Raw genomic sequence first — 14,752 nt, forward strand, 5'->3', positions numbered from 1 at the left:
CAAAACGGGTTTTTAGAAACAAACTAGATAAAAATAGAATAGTAACAAGGAACAAGGCTAGGCTAATAGCTAAAGGTTACAATCAGGAAGAAGGGATTAACTTTGGAGGAAACCTTTGCTCCAGTTGCTAGGCTAGAAGCTATTAGATTATTACTTGCATTTCCATGCTTTATGAATTTTAAATTATACCAAATGGATATAAAGAGTGCCTTTCTAAATGGATATATTATAGAGGAGGTATATGTAGAGCAACCTCCTGGTTTTGAAAATCATGAATTTTCGGATCATATATTTAAACTGCACGAGGCACTATATGGTTTAAAAACATGCACCTAGAGCTTGATATGATAGGTTAAGTAAATTTTACTAGATAATAATTTCAATAGAGAAAATGTTGATAAAATGCTATTCTTAAAAAGGAAAGACAAAAATCTTCTAGTGGTGCAGATATATGTAGATGACATAATATTTGGTGCTACTAACGACTCTCTTTGCAAAGAATTTGCTAAGTTAATGCAGGGTGAGTTTGAGATGAGCATGATGGAAGCACTCAATTTTTTTTCTCGTACTCCAGATCAAGCAAACTAAGGAAGGGATCTTCATTCACCAAACTAAGTATACAAAAGAAATACTCAAGAAGTTTGGGAAAGAAGACTACAAGAAAATGGGAACCTCCAATGAACTCTACTAGTAAGTTGGACAAAGACAAAAAGGTAAGAGCATAGATATTAAACTTTATAGAGGTATAATTGGATCTTTGCTCTATCTTACTGCTGTTGGTATGTGTGCAAGATATCAATTAGATCCTAAAGTTTCACATTTATCTGTTGTTAAGAGAATTCTTAGATATCTAAGAGGTACATCTAACATAGGTTTATGGTACTCTAAAGACTCTTGTTTTGATTTGATTTCATGCTCAGATGCCGATTTTGCTTGATGTAAACTAGATAGAAAAAATACTAGTGGAACATGTCAATTCTTAGGTGCCAACTTAATCTCATGGTTTAGCAATTAAAAGCAAAATTCAATTGCACTGTCAATGGCTGAGGTCGAGTACATTGCAGCTGGAAGTTGCTGTGCTCATTTACTTTGGCTTAACCAACAATTAGAAGATTATGAAATTAAGCTTGACAAAATTTTCATAAAATGTGATAACACAGTTGCACTCTAAGGCAAAACACATTGAAATTAGATGTCATTTTATTAAAGACCATGGTGCAAAATGGAAACATAAATGTTGAACATGTGTGTACTGAAAAATAATTGGCAGATATATTTACAAAACCCCTTAATGAGGATAGATTTTGCTTGCTTAGAAGAGAATTAGGAGTGTGTGACCCCTTTGCATAGAGAAGGTCAAATATTTCATGATACACCCCTCTCATCTCCAAAATTTTTTGAAACATTGCTCAAATGATCAATTTAGAGCTTCCTCTCATGAACATTATTTTGGTGAAAATCAGATTAGTGAAAAGAGCATTAAAAAAAAAAATTGGGCTGAACTTCGTGGAGTCGACTCGACCTCAAGCCGACTCGAGCGCACGGGCCCCCCTTCTTTTAAGGGCGGGCCAAAACCCAATTTTAGGGCTCCAAAACTTTTCTAATCTCCTAGAAACCCAATTTTCACTCCACTCACCTCTAATCACTGGTAAAACCTTATTCCTCCCTCTCCCAAGCCGGTAGATCAATTTGTAAGGAAGGGTTGGGTGAAGATGGGACTCAAAAAAGCCGTGGCCAAGTGAGCTAGGAAGGTTACTAAGTCATCTACAGTTGAGGAGCAAGTTAGAAGTTAAGATGATGTTCCTCCACAAGCCGAAGCACGTGTAGAGCCTTTCCAACCTCCTTCTCCTTTAGTATTGCTTGCAAAATATGCGGAAAAAACCAGTCACCACAGGTAGAAAGATAGATTTTGAATTTTTGGATCAAGAAGGGTTTAGATTGAGTGGATGGATACAACAGTAGGGATGGGAGTACCTCCGCTCTTTAGATGTACCGACCTACCCAAGGTTAGTTCGTGAGTTTATGCTTCACTACGGGTTGGTTCGAAAGGGCTTGAGTCCGAGGTCTGTGGGATCCGGATTGTTCTTACTGAGCGGAGCCTCGGTCACCTACTACATTTATCTTGTGAGGGTGCTACACCTGACAGATCAGTAGACAGGAAGAGAGCCCTATAGATGATCTGGGAGGGAGATGAGCTAGACTATTTTGATGATCTGATTGCTAGCTCACTATCAGTGGAGATGAGGCTGCTTCACAATTTCATAGGATGGATATTATTTATGAAGAGCAGGAGATTTGACTATGTGTCTGAGCAAGAGCTAGTGATTTTATGGAGTATGTCATTCAGGACATTTTCCTGAATCTCCCGACGATGATGATGAGACAGATGCATGAGGCCGTGTCTAGGGCGAAGGCCTCTTTACCCTACAGTATGGTACTTACCTTGATTTTTAGAGAGTATCAGATCTGTCTAGAGGGAGAGATCTCCAGAGCACTGCTGCACATTGACACCTACAATGCACGGTCACTGGGTACGTAGAGCTGCAGGGCCAGAGCTAGAGAGACAGGCAGCTGAGCCTAGTTTACCAGAGCTCGGAGATTTCATCCCAGAGCCTGAGATACCTGCCGAGCATCCATCTTCACATACAGAGGTAGGACCTTCTTCATCAGCACCTACTAGTTTCACGGAGGACCAGTGGAGTAGGTTAACTGATATGGTATCGGCTCAGGTGATGAGCCTTTCATATAGACTGACGAGTCAGCTAGAGAGCATCTCAGCACAGATCAGGAGAGTATCTACACAGGTGACGCGTCTCTCAGATCAAATAACTACTATTGAGAGAGAGCTACACGGTCCCATTGCATCTCGAGCAGCTGATTCTAAGGTTCCAGCACAGAGCCAGCCAGTCCACAGGGCTCACAGACCGTCTCACTCTTATCAGACCAGACCTCCCCTCCCCACCTATACTAGGAGATCTAGAGCTCAATCACAGCCATTAGATCCATTTAGGCTTAGTGATAGTACTAAAGGAGCACATCTAGATTAGTGCCTAGAGTTTTTCTAGTTCTTGTATATATTTTGTCTTTTGTTGATGAACTACTTTAAAGTGATCAAAAAGCAATGCTTTCTTTTGTGGTACTTTTCATTCTTAAACATTGTAATTTTGGCATAGATGAAATACAATGTCTTTTTTTGAGTTATGATCTTTGTCATTTCAATGCTTTTCATTATCTTGTTATTCATTCTTTTTGATGATGACAAAAAGGAGAAGAAAAATATAAGAGAGAAATTCTATAAGAAAGATGAATAGGAGAAAATATATGTATTAACCCTTAAACTAAAAGTCATACATATATACTTAAGGGGAGACATTTAACAAGAAGAAAATCTGAATTTTATAAATAGAAAATCTAAATTTTGACGAAAAAAAAGAAAAATCTGAATTTTAAAATCTTGATACATAAGAATTCATGATACATAACTCATGATACATGAAAATTCACGATACATAAGTCTAGATACATAAGAAGGCATGATACATAAGCATTTGGCATATAACTTTCTTGCCTCGATACATAACTTGAAACTCTTACTTTGGCACAAACTTTTGAAAATTTTGACTTAATGAAATATAAGGGTAAGGGGAGCAAAGCTAAAATTCATTTGACATCTATTTGGATAAGATAGGGAGAGCTCTTGGTTCATTGATATATACTCTAAATTGGAATATTTTGAAACTCTTGAACCAAAAGCACTTTATGAATTTTAAACCTAATTTTTTATATGAATGCCAAATTAACTATACTCAATATTTTTGTAATCATCAAAAAGGGAGAGATTGAAGATCTTAGTGTTATTTTGATGTTTATAAAGCCATTGATGCCATATAGAAGTGCTAATGCCATGAACTCAATTGATCAAGATCCTAAACACTTAAGGAAGAAAGAAGCGATACATTCTTGATACATTCTCAATACACGGTTCATATACGATTAAAACAACTCTCAAGAACTCATCTAAGGACAAATTATTTAGAAGAACTTGAGAAAAAAATCTAAATTTCAGTTTGACAAAGTAAGAGTGAAGTTTTCTTGTTAAGGGGCAATTTTATCTTTTTACTAGTCAAAGAGATGAAACTTGTATGTGCCAAGCATCCTAAATTAATTGCAATATCTTTATTGGTTTCATGTGCTAAACTAACCTTGAGATGCAGAAAATCAAGGTTAGAGTCGACCCCAAAAAGTTTGGAGTCGACTCTGATACATATGGTTACACTTGGCACACCATTGGCAAGCTTGGCACACCATTGGCACACTTGGTACAGACCTAGAGTCGACCCCAGAAGAATTAGAGTCGACCCTGGCATATTTGGCATGCTTGGCACAGGCTTCGGGCCGATCCAGAAAATGGCACTCTAGCTCGAGTCGACCCCAACAAGTTTCACAAGAGAATTGCTCTCTAGATTGCCTGTCAGAGTCAACCCCAGCCAAGCTCGAGTCGACTCTACTGTAGCTCGAGCCGACCCCAGAAAAGTTCGAGTCGACCCCAACTTGAATCATAAAAAAAATGCTCTCTCGATTCCCTGTCAGAGTCGACCCCAGCTAAGCTCGAGTCGACCCCACTGAAGCTCGAGTCGACTCTAGGAAATTCGATTCGCCCCCAGTTTGGAACAATAAAAACTGCTCTCTGAATTTTCTGTCAGAGTCGACCCCAAGGAAGCTCGAGTCGACCCCAGCTAGTGGCATTGTAGCTCGAGTCGTTCCCAGCAAAATTCGAGTCGACCCCAGCACGACTAACAGCATAACGGCTAGTTTTGCAGAAGTACATTTTAAGGCTTCAACGGCTATAAACGGCTAGTTTCTTCAATCCAACGGCTATAAATAAATTTTTAAGGATTAGAAAAAGTATTTAAGAGCCACTATTCATCAGGAAAAGATCTTTTTGTGAAATTAAAAGGGTGTATTCAAGAGAAAACAAAATCCTAGAGTTCTTCATTCATTGCTTCATTCCAAAATCTGAAAGAAGGTGGTTGAGCAGATTTCAAGTACTTCAAGAGCTTTACCAACCCCTTGAGGAGTGAAGCAACCTTGGCAAAGAAGAGAAGAATATCTACAAAGCGATAATTATTTTCTTTTCTCTTCTTTGAGTGCATACTTGTTTTATTTGCTCATTTAGGAACTTTAAACCTCTTATCTCTTATTCCTTGTAAGGTTTGTTGGCGAGCCTGTAAAACCAAATGGTGTAGGTTATTGGTGAGCCCGTAAAACCAAAGGTTAGGGTTTAATTGGTGATCCTGTAAAACCAATTGTAGGATTTTTGGATTGTGAGCCCGGCAAAATAATCCAACTGTAATTCGAGAGATTATAGTGAATTTCCAACGGAACGTGTAGAGAGTGGACGTCGTAGGTGCCTTGGGGTGCACCGAACAACTATACTTGTTTTGTGTTTGTATTGTATTCATTTTGCTTCCACTACACTTATATCAATTCACATAAGCCAAATTACTCATCCATCTATAAATAAAATTTAAGGTCTTAAAATTTAGAAAACCCAATTCACCGCCCTCTTAGGTTGTTATCTTGGGCAACAACATGACTTTACCTGTTAGGTGCCAGCAAGTCACATGACATGTCAGGTTGGGACCATATATATATAAGCTTTGCCAAAGCCCTCACTTGCATGTCCATGCAGACACAGCATTTCTTCTTTCCTTTGAAATAACTTTTTGTTGTGTAATTTGGATGTTGTATGTCTTGTATGTTTTTTAATTTCCCCTTGTTGCATGTGAAATTCGAATTATAGTTATTGATCACCGAACCTGACTTTGTCTAGTGCATCCTTTGACTCAAAATCAAGTTATGGGATGCGGAACTAGGAAGGCTTCTGTACAGTTTGAATGTTCATAGGTAATGGAAGTGTAACTCAAAAGATGAATCACAAATTTGTATATGCTTTATTGGGGTAATGTCTTTACTTTTTCTTATGAACAACGTGTTGTGATTTGTCAGGCTTCCCGTATATTCTGTTGCATTTAGCCCAAATGGTGAGTGTTTACTTCCTGGCTCAGATCAATGCGCACACATATGGTCCCTGAAAGAAAGGGGAAGTCTGTGAGGACTTACAGTGGGGAAGTGAAATTTTGTGAAGTGTGTTGGAACCAAAAAAGGTGATGAAGTAGCAGCCTGTTTCTCCAACAATACTGTATATGTGTTGGATTTTAAAATGTAGATATTCATTAAAATTCTCAATCAACTGAGGTAGCAGGCTCATTTCGTTGTACCCCTAGTGTTGGAGAGACCAAAAATGGATTGTTCATGGCCCAAGCTAGAATGACATTAAAAAAAAAAAAAAGCATTGTTCTTCAGGTGGCCAATTACTTTGACCTATAGATCAAAAAAAAAAAGCTACCTAGAGCGCTCCGAGATATATTATTTTTTATTTTTTTGGATGTGTCTGTACTAGAAATTTGTGAATCATCAGTCATAGCAGCAACAATAACAAAAAAAAAAGAAAAAAAAAGAAAAAAAGAAAAAAAAGCACAGCTCTCATCCCTCTACACAGCTTTTAAAGAAGCCACTTGACGTCGCGAAAGAACTGAAAGATACAACTCCAACCCTCCAAATCTGCCTCGCTTCCAGAATGCACCCTCTTGGATCGCGATCTAGCCGTCCAAAAACGTGTCGTCCTGATGGCGTAAGTCGCAATCCGCGTGTTCTGACGTCACTTGGCCCAGCATTCAATCGGTGCACCATATAAAGGCCGGATACCCAGTCCGCGATTCTGTTGGCCTTTGGAACACCACATTGTCACTAACTATGGCCTTTGATATGATGTGAAACTCATTCTATATCATAAAATTTATTTAAAGGGCTAAGCTCCTGTTAAAAAAGAATTCTACGTCCCAATTTTTTTGCCGACAATTCTGACAGTATAAAAAATCATCTGGCTGCTAGCCATGGTCCTTGTATGCTAAGGTGGAAATTAATTAATTATATTTTTTGATATCTTTCACCTCTAAATTGAGTTATCCTAAAATCAACACATGGTATCATGCCTCACCAAGTTGCTTCAAAGGGCTTAGTCCAATGGTCATATCATTTTGATATCTTTCACCTCTAAATTGAGTTATCCTAAAATCAACACATGGTATCATGCCTCACCAAGTTGCTTCAAAGGGCTTAGTCCAATGGTCATATCATTGAGCCAGGTTTGTTGGATGATTCTAAGATACTTTCTCTTCAGCTAGCATATGAATTTGTGTTTTATATTAAAATAGATTAACTAACAGCAACCAACCTTGAGGTGATTTTAGAGCTGATCATGGGCTAGGCCGGGCCTATATAAAATTTGACATTTTCTGTGCCCAAGACCGGCCAATGATCAGCTTTAGATAATTTTGACCTGATTCCTAAGAGCTCTCTGCTAACGGGCAACCACACTATATATTATTGATTGACGACACATTTACCATGAAATAGGTGAGATATAAAGAGGCAATTGGCACATAGTCCCTTGATTGACCACCATTAGATATTTAATTCCTCTTGACCCATTGTCTAATTCATGTGCCATAATTCTGTTTAATTTTTAGTTCTTGGTCCTACACATTTATACCTGACTCGACATATAACTACAAATAACTATGCATATGGATAAGTGTGTGCAGGAATAATACAACTATGTATAAGAACTAATCGAGTATTTGCAAACCTATATAAGTATTTGCAGGACTAAAAGTTAAATACCGACGGTCAAAAAACTGGGTGTAAAATGGTAATCGAGCTTTGAAGCTAGAAGCAAAGCACTGCTCAGCTTCACCTTTTGCTCTTCTGCTTTGCAATGATGACACCAAAAAAAAAAAAAACCCCATCATTTTGTAACCTCTGAAATCCACAAGTAGTTTCCCCCAAAAATATGCCGTACTTACATTGTGGGTGTTTCTGACCAACATTCAGTTGCAACTTCTTGGCTCTTCTATCACCCCTTACTTCAATCTCATTCATCAGTATAGTTAGTTAATAAGAAAAGGATATTTTGGTGCAAAAGGCTTCTGTCACTACGGAGTTAAAGAAAGGTGAAATATATTTTTTTTTTGAATGAAAGAGAGAGGTGAATATATATGAAGAGGCTGTTTTCATTGAACACGTAGCACCCAGGTTACTGTGGAGCAACCTTAATGATATGCCAAGACTGGCCCTCTTCCAAGTTTAATGTATAAGGAGCTTAAAAAATATAAGAATGCAAATTGTCCAAACCAAGAATGCAATAAATACTCATAACATAAAATATCCACACAGAAGCTCCAAAAGGATACTTGGAAAATCTGACGAACAAATGATACCTCATATTGATTTGTGAGATTTTTTTTTTTTGAGCTAGCCTATCTTCTTGCTTCATAAAAAAAAGAAAATGTTGAAACAAAACACACTGGAAACCTAGTATATTTTCATTGCAGTTTCTCTCAGAACTTGAATAGTGGGCGATCAAGGTTGGACTTCAACGAGATCTTTTGTCCTCGTATATCTTTTCTGATTCTCGCTTGGTTGCGTCAGCAGAAACATAATAAGCTACAAAATAGTCCATGAACGAAGCACAAGATCCCGCCAATGGAAAGGAAACGGTGATGGGAAAAGCCACAAGAAACTCTTGACTTGGAGTTAGACCTCGCTCCTATGACCAACATTGTGGATCCGACTATAACGATGATCCTGATCAAAGTGTTGAGCTTTTAGTATAGAGTCAGTAACAATGACGAGGAAATTTAGCAAAGCTGAAATCTCAATTTAAAATCTAGATATCAACAATATTCTCCATGATCTAGCACTTTCAAGACCAGGAACAACAATATTCACAGGGGATTCTATGTAAATTAGCAGTTAATCCAGGGGAAAGCCCCTATAATGTCTAATATGTATTAGAAAAGCATAGGGATGGATGATAAGAACCCCAATAAAAATCAGACAATAGGAAGAGAGTAGAGAATATTTTTGATGTTATTCCAAATTCTTCCGAAGGCCGATAACTTTATTGGATTGTATAAAATAGGCTACTCATTGAAATTTTTTTGTTAAGAAAAATCTCAATATAGAAGTTATGTACATTGCGCATTGATTGAGTATACTCGATGTTAACTTACTTGGTTCGTTTAGGTTTATATATATTGCCCATGCAAAGAGAGATATTCTTTCTTTTTTTTCTTTTTTTCTTTTTTCTATATGTTTGTCTATTTATTTTTTGTTTCTTCTGGTGTTCTGTCCTTTTTTTTTTTTCCTACCCTTGCGAAGAAATCCATACTAGTAGATATTGGAGGCAGGAAAATTACCACGACACAATCAGGGTGGCTGCAGCCATTTTCTTGTTAAAAGATCTGGAGCGAATCCACATGCATCCACCAAGTACATTCGCGACGGCATGAGCTATGCCAGAAGCCCAGCTGCTGCGAGTCCAAGCTGTAAGCCTCATGGACTGGCTCTTTGCACTCAACGAAGAACACCCTCAGGTGCTTCCCCTGCAACAAGGACTCAAAAGCATAAGTAACATTAATGATCGAAGACGCATTTGTTGATCAATTGCATCATAACTACAAAAATCATCAATTCTTGTCTTAGGGACAGAATTATGATGTCTTGTTCTTCGGTGTTTCTTGTTAAGGTTACTTTAAGTTTTTCTGCAGTCATAAATCAAATATATAGAAAAATGAAGAAGAAGAAGAAGTACCTTGTTTTGAGCTATCTCAGCTTCGATCCTAGTATACCAGCAACTACATCCATGATCACAATTAGAAGGCAGATAATCACACCTCCTGACATCCTCATTGTTACAGGTTTGATAACTGAACGATGGAGTGGGTGAGGATGAAGAAGTACTTAGTAGTTTGTTTATGGTTTATGATGTACAGAAATACTTCACGTGGAGCAGTGGATAAAGGAAAAGAGGAGAGATTGATATTGATATATTCCTATGAAAGTGTTTAACCTCCAAGAGGTTTATTATACCTCCATTTGGACTCCTCAAGGAGTAATTTACAGATCCCATTCAAATGAAAAATTCAGAAATTGGTTAATATATAATAATTACTTTATTGAATTGATAAATTAGATCTCAATTACAATAATTGTATCGCTAGCACAAAATCAACAATACTTAATTATTAATTTAGTGCTAGCTAAAGAATTATAGTAATTGAAATCTAATATGTCAATTCAATGAATTATATATTAGAATGATTTATTACCTTATTAGAATAATTGATTGCTAATTTTGTGCTAGCAAAATAATTATTGTGATTGAAATTTAATATGTCAATTCAATGAATTATATATTAGAATGATTTATTACGTTATTAGAATAATTGATTACTAATTTTATGCTAGCAAAACAATTATTATTATTGAGATCTAATATGTCAATTCAATAAATTATATATTAGAATGATTTATTATCATATTAGAATAATTGATTGCTAATTTTGTGCTAGCAAAATAATTATTGTGATTGAGATCTAATATTTCAATTCAATGAATTATATATTAGAATGATTTATTACCTGCAGTTCTGTTGTCTGGTTGTCCCCTCTCTCAAGATAGAACAAGACCTTCTCCCATATTCAATTGGTCACTAGAATCAAGGAATGCGCATGATCAAAGAACTTGATCGAGAAGGCCTCAGGGACAATTTTCACAAATTTTACGAACAGAAGTCCTTATTTTCATATTTCTTATTCCTTACCTTAATTCTGAATCTACACTTTTGAAGAAAATAAGTTTCTTGAATATTTTTATTAGAATAATTGATTACTAATTTTGTGTTAGCAAGTAAATGATTGTAATTGAGAAACTAATTTGTCAATTCAATGAATTAATTATTACGGATTAACTAATTTCTAAATTTTTCGTTTGAATGAGATCTGAAAATTACTCTTTTAGGAGTCCAAATGGAGTTAGATAAACCTCTTGGAGGTTAAGCAAATTATTATCTTTTTTAAGAATAATTACTACTTTTGTGCTAGCTAAACAATTATTTTAATTAAAATCTAATATGTCATAATTGCAATAAAGGATTTAATGAATCATATATAACTAACAAAAATAAATAGACACTTTCTTGGATTGTTAGCAATATATAATTCATTAAATTCTTTATTACAATTGTAACATATTAGATTTTTTAGAATAATTGATTACTAATTTTGTGCTAACTAAACAATTATTGTGACTGAGATCTAATATGTCAATTCAATAAAATTATATATTAGAATAATTTATTACCTTATCAGAATAATTGATTGCTAATTTTGTGCTACCAAAATAATTATTGCAATTAAGATCTAGTATGTCAATTCAATAAATTATATATTAAAATAATTTATTACTTTATTAGAATAATTGATTGCTAATTTTGTGCTAGCAAAATATTTATTATGATTGAGATCTAATATGTCAATTTAATGAATTATATATTAGAATGATTTATTACCTTATTAGAATAATTGATTGCTTATTTTGTGCTAGCAAAATAATTATTGTGATTGAGATCTAATATGACAATTCAATTAATCACATATTAGAATGATTTATTATCTTATTAGAATAATTGATTACTAATTTTGTGCAAGCAAGATAATTATTTTAATCGAGATCTAATTTGTCAATTCAATGAATTAATTATTATGTATTAACCAATTTTTAAATTTTTCATTTGAATATGATCTCGAAATTACTCCTCGAGGAGTCCAAATGGAGGTATGATAAACCTCTTGGAGGTTAAGCAAATTATTATCTTTTTTTTAGAATAATTGATTACTAATTTTGTGCTAGCTAAACAATTATTGTAATTAAATCTAATATGTCACAATTGTAATAAAGGATTTAATAGACACTTCTTTGGATTGTTAGCAATATATAATTCATTAAATCTTTTATTACAATTATGACATATTAGATTTTTTTTAAGAAATAATTGATTACTAATTTTGTGCAAGCTAAACAATTATTATGATTGAGATCTAATATACGAATTCAATGAATTATATATTAGAATGATTTATTACCTTATTAAAATAATTGATTGCTAATTTTGTGCTAGCAAAACAATTATTATGATTGAGATCTAATATGTTAATTCAATGAATGATATATTAGAATGATTTATTATCTTATTAAAATAATTGATTGCTAATTTTGTGCTAACAAAACAATTATTATGATTGAGATCTAATATATCAATTTTAATGAATTATATATTAGAATAATTATTACCTTATTAGAATAATTGATTGCTAATTTTGTGATAGCAAAATAATTATTGTGATTGAGATCTAATATGTCAATTTAATGAATTATATATTAGAGTGAAATATTACTTTATTAGAATAATTGATTACTAATATTGTGCTAGCAAGATAATTATTATAATTGAGATCTAATTTGTCAATTTAATGATTTAATTATTATATATTAACTAATTTTTGAATTTTTTGTTTGAATGGGATCTGAAAATTACTTCTTGAGAAGTCCAAATGGAGGTATGATAAACCTCTTGGAGGTTAAGCAAATTATTTTTTTTTGTAGAATAATTAATTACTAATTTTGTGCTAGCTAAACAATTATTGTATTTAAAATCTAATATGTCACAATTGTAATAAAGGATTTAAAAAATTATATATTACTAACAAAAATAAATAGACACTTTTTTGGATTGTTAGCAATATATAATTGGGTTTTTGCATAAATACCCTTCTAAATGTAGGATTTTGCATGAATATCCTTTCCAAATTGATATTTGCATGCATACCCTTATAAAATATTTGTTTTGCTATTCTATCCTTTTTAATTCTTATTTTTGTATATGTACCCATGCCATCTAACGCTGTTAAAAAATTAACAGTTTAAAATTAAAATGACTAAAATATTCTCTAATGGGTAAGCGCGCAAATAGAAATTTTTATAAGGATATACAAGTAAATAGAAAATTTTACCACGCTTTTGGATAAGAATTTAGGCAAATCTAATTAGTCATATCATAATTATGAGGTGCTGAGCGACCCATGACATACTAAGTCCAGTTAGAATAGATGACCGATGACCTACTAACTAAGTCCGTCTACAAGCCAAATTTCATATCACACTATTTTTTATCGAAATGTCTGATTGGACGGAACTTGGTGTCTCCCTGCCTCCCTCTGAGGAGGACATAAAAAAATCCCAGACCTTCTTCCAAAATCCAATTCCATTGCAGAAAACTGGCATATGACCCATGTTTAGTTGAGCGTTCCCTCACTTTCTACCTTCAAAAGTTAAAAGAAACACAAACCAAAAAACAGAAGGAAAAAAAGAAAAAGCCGGCAACCGAGACACCGGAGGTATCAACAGTGTCATAGATCGAGAGAGAATCCTGATTGGCCGAGGTTCCTTTGGATTCTGTGAACCTATGCCCCTAGGGCTTTTCCTCCTCATTGGCTGGCATTTCCCATCCCTTTAGAGAATAATAAGGCCATGGGAGCAAGCTAACAAGCTCCTAAGAAACCCATATCTCCTTCCTGTCTGCCTTGAAAACCCGCCATAAATTCACTTAAAAACGACCCAATAGTACCACCACCCACACACACAAAAAAAGAAGAGACTCTCTTGCTTGTTATCACAAAGCAAAACTCATTTCTCTGAGCTTTTGCTGGATTTTAGGTGGCTTTGTGCAGCCTTTATCCTGATTTTGTTTCTCTTTTTCTGTTTCCATTACCACCAACTCAGTGCTGTTAAAGCCACCTACTTAGCATCATTTCTGGTCCTTAGACTTAAGCCACCTTCTTTCCAACTCAAACCAGCAGTCTTCTCTCTCTCTCTCTCTCTCTCTCTCTCTCTCTCTCCTCTCTCTCTCTCTCTCTCTCTTCTGGGCCCAAGAGAATCGGGATCCCGATACGCAGGGGGCGGGGTGGAAGCCGGGCACCGGGGGAAAGGGGGGTGGGAGGTTGGGGAGGAAAGAGTAAGGGTAATAACATCATTTCAAATTTTTATTTTATTTTAATTAATATAAATATGATTTTTTAACACCGTTAAAAACAACCGTTATATTAGGGGTATCTGTACAATAACAGAGTTTTATGAGGGTATGCATGCAAATATTAATTTTGAAAGGGTATTCACGGCAAAATTCGTTATTTAGAAGGGTATCCATGCAAAAAATCCTATATAATTCATTAAATCCTTTATTATAATTGTGGACATATTAGATTTTTTTAAGAATAATTGATTACTAATTTTGTGCTAGCTAAACAATTATTATGATTGAGAACAAATATGTCAATTTAATGAATTATATATTAAAATGATTTATTACCTTATTAGAATAATTGATTGCTAATTTTGTGCTAGCAAAATAATTATTGTGATTGAGATCTAATATGTCAATTCAAAAAATTATATATTAGAATGATTTATTACTTTACTAGAATAATTGATTGCTAATTTTGTATTAGCAAAACAATTATTGTGATTGAGATCTAATATGTCAATTTAATGAATATGCATTAAAATAATTTATTACCTTATTAGAATAATTGATTGCTAATTTTGTGCTAACAAGATAATTATTATGATTGAGATCTAATTTATCAATTCAATGAATTATATATTAGAATGATTTATTACCTCATTAGAATAATTGATTGCTAATTTTGTATTAGCAAAACAATTATTGTGATTGAGATCTAATATGTTAATTCAATAAATTATATATTAAAATAATTTATTACCTTAT

At 34.2% G+C, this 14,752-nt stretch overlaps 1 pseudogene; it reads right to left on the reverse strand.

Moving 5' to 3' along the window:
* Nucleotides 1-8,465: 8,465 nt before the first annotated feature.
* Nucleotides 8,466-9,816, reverse strand: LOC103699188 (annotated as a pseudogene).
* Nucleotides 9,817-14,752: the final 4,936 nt, after the last annotated feature.

This window comes from Phoenix dactylifera, unplaced genomic scaffold (assembly GCF_009389715.1).
Source record: "Phoenix dactylifera cultivar Barhee BC4 unplaced genomic scaffold, palm_55x_up_171113_PBpolish2nd_filt_p 000511F, whole genome shotgun sequence".
NCBI lineage: Eukaryota > Viridiplantae > Streptophyta > Magnoliopsida > Arecales > Arecaceae > Phoenix > Phoenix dactylifera.